General features: G+C 33.7%; 1 long non-coding RNA gene across 1 annotated transcript; it reads right to left on the reverse strand.

The window, feature by feature from the left end:
* Positions 1-434: 434 nt before the first annotated feature.
* LOC110444478 lies at positions 435-3145 on the reverse strand. Its single transcript, XR_002462250.1, has 3 exons — positions 3051-3145; positions 879-996; positions 435-452 (listed from the first exon to the last, which is right to left on the reverse strand). It is a non-coding gene; the product is annotated as an uncharacterized LOC110444478 (long non-coding RNA).
* Between the last annotated feature and the right edge of the window lie 105 nt (positions 3146-3250).

Here is a 3250-nt window from a genome sequence, read left to right on the forward strand (position 1 = left end):
CGATTGTTAAATCGCACAGTTGTGTGCACCATGTGTGGACGATGTATGCACTATGTGCATAGCTATTTTTTGGTGCGTCGTTGTGCAGTCCCACCACTGTACAAAGGTATAGTCCCCTCCAGGAGTACTGCTGTAGGGTTTATTACCAGTAAAGCATTAATGTCCTGAATTATTGTTAAAAATTGCATATTAAGTTTGCTGGCAAAGCTTCAGTTACAGATAACTGAATTATTAGTAACACATAAAAAATCTGTGTCAATGCAATTAAGTTACAGGATATTGAATTATTAGTAATGTATATGTATCAAAATTCTGCTTTATTGTGATTAAGATATTAGAGATGGTAGATATGTTTTTTTTAAATTCATTTATGTGAAACTACTGGTTAAGTACTAAGATTATGTGTTTTTGTAAATTATAGGTTATAAAATTACCAGTAATTGTTCTGGACTCTGTAAATTATATGAAATTGTTCATTATAAGTTAAAGTATGTTATTGAAATCACACACAGTTATACTTACTGCTACTGAATCAACAATAATTAATTAGTTACAACAGACCACTGCTTCAAATACCAATGTAGCTCAGTTACCATATCAATAATACTAAACCGTTTCATGGACTTATGAGACACACTGCATCCTGTCTCAATTTTGAATTAGCGATGTTATAAAATGTCCCACAAGACTACAGTCATTCCACGTTAAAGGGGTTCAGTTAAAAATGTCAGTTCCACTCATGATGATGTTGTTTAGTGAACCATTAGGAATAGTGTACAACAGCAAAAGATAAAACCGTGGAGTTTGAAGAGTGTTGTTATGTATCAGAGGGTACAATGTGTATCGTTATGTATTAGTGTTGTATACACGTAACTTACAGTTACAGGATGTGACCCTCGTTTGTGTCTCCGAGCGCATAAGTCCTCGTAAATTTCTTCATCGTCATCTTGATAAACTTTGTCATAAATTTCCTCATTATCGTCTAGATCATTTTCACTGTAGCACAGGGTATGTAAAACAAAAAGCAAACAGCATGGTGCAAGACAAGAGGAGAGGAACACTACGTGACTCATACACACACATGTACATATATCAACACTAAATGTTCAACATGCATCTTTGGATGAAGCAAGCTCCTTTCCATACATATAAAGGTACATAAAGCTGAAAAAAATGGAAAGCTTTTCACCATTCATTTTATACTCAAAGTTTTATAAGCTTCACCATTCATTTTATACTCAAAGTTTTATAAGCTAATTGTAAAGGCTCTGAAACAAATCAGCCAAATAAATATTTACTTGATAAAAGGGAAACTTTGATTAGAGTGCATGGAAGTATAATGTCAATAACTAGCTTTCTTAGACATTCTTTAACTATGAGTGACAAACTAGACTTCTCTCATTTTCACCCATCGAAGTGAAAGTGGAAATTCTCAGATGTGGAAATATTCAAGTTGTGTCCCTTCGAACTGATCACGGAAATGTTGGTGTGGATATTTTTGTGGTGACAATGATACGGTTCTGAAATCTTTATATTCATATATATGCATGTACATTTTTTCATAATCTGTAGAATCTTAAATACAGATTTGTTCATGCTAAATTTCTCAAGGTAAAAACCATGACCATTTCCACACTGTGATAACTTCCACTTTTACAGTTATACCTTAATTATAGTATTAACGACATTTTTCTCATCAATGGTAATATTGCAGTGTGATATTTATTTTTATAAATATCTTTAAGACATTCTTGTGTCTTTTATTTTAGGTTTGTAAACTAAAACATGATTTTTCTGTCTTTTTATGTGTTTTATGGTGATGCAAAGCTTCATTCGAGATTTCAGGAAATGCAACACTCATGCAAAATGAACATATCAAACAGAAAACTACCATGTGGAGACAAATGTTTGGTAAAAGATACATTTTAAAATAATGATCATATACATGTTTCTAAAACTCATCTGTGTATGGTTTTAACATATCGCCATTAAATATAAAACAAAAATGAATTATAATAATTATCAGAAAAAAAATTGAACAAATTTTGTTAGGGACTTTTTAATTATATGAAGATTCATTGCCATACATGATAGTTTTAGAATACATTACATGACAATTAGCACTTTCAATAACATTTATCTCGCATGCACAACTGAAATAACTAAAATTTTCAATAAAACAAAAACATGAAAACATAAAGCAGACATCCACTGAACATTCAAGATTGACCGGGTGATACAAGACATCATGTCATGTAAACCTCCACTAGATGGCACTGTGATGGTATATCACCATGACAATACCTGTGAAATGGAATTAAGATTAATGGAGCACAGATCATCATAAATCTTCTCATCCTGTCCCGTATCAGTGTGCTCGAGGTCATGGGGCATGTCATGGTCACTGGAATCATAAAGACACTTGTACATCACACACAGGCTTAACGTATTACTACAACACAAACTATTACACGGGTTAGACATCCACTACAGAGACAAACGTCACACGGATTTCAATTCCTGTTACATCTGAATCTTTAACACTATATCATGTCCGTCTGTAGAAACAATAGTAATGATCATCAAATCATCAGTCATGAGGAACAGAGTTATCTCCTAGTGCAAAAACAAGAAATCACCTTTTTCCATAGACATTTAAGAACTTTTTTTCCATACTTTGAATAAAAACTTCAGCCCCTTTTTAAAATGTTATTTCAAAATATATGAACATGTTTATCATTAACCATTAATTGCAAAATGTTACCAGTTACAATAAAACACTGATTTTACGCAACAATACAAACATCAAATAAACAGCTTTCAATTCATTAAGATGCACATAAAACTGTACCAGGAGCTGTCACCCCGACATTTAGCAGAGTGAGATTCAGTTTTTGAGGAAGATCATTTGCACCTGAGGAAAAAATAGCCCGTTACCAGAGACTTCTGCCATGATTGTGAGTATTGTCAGAAATGAGTGCTTTTGAAACTGGTTTTTCTGTATGCATAAGACAGCAGATCAGCAAAGGATTTATGAGAAAGTTGCTTACAGTGCCATCCGAGGTAGGTTACCATAGATATCCTCATCATCGTCATCTGCCACAGGGAGGGGAGGCGCTCGATGTGTTCTGTGGTTTGGTGGGAAACCGCTGCAAACAAACGCAACCTGTAAGGCCTTGTATCTGACAAACAGAACTGTAAGACCTTGTATCTGACAAACAGAACTGTAAGACTTTGTATCTGACAAACA

This window comes from Mizuhopecten yessoensis, unplaced genomic scaffold (genome assembly GCF_002113885.1).
Source record: "Mizuhopecten yessoensis strain PY_sf001 unplaced genomic scaffold, ASM211388v2 hete_36130930, whole genome shotgun sequence".
In the NCBI taxonomy this organism is placed as follows: Eukaryota; Metazoa; Mollusca; class Bivalvia; order Pectinida; family Pectinidae; genus Mizuhopecten; species Mizuhopecten yessoensis.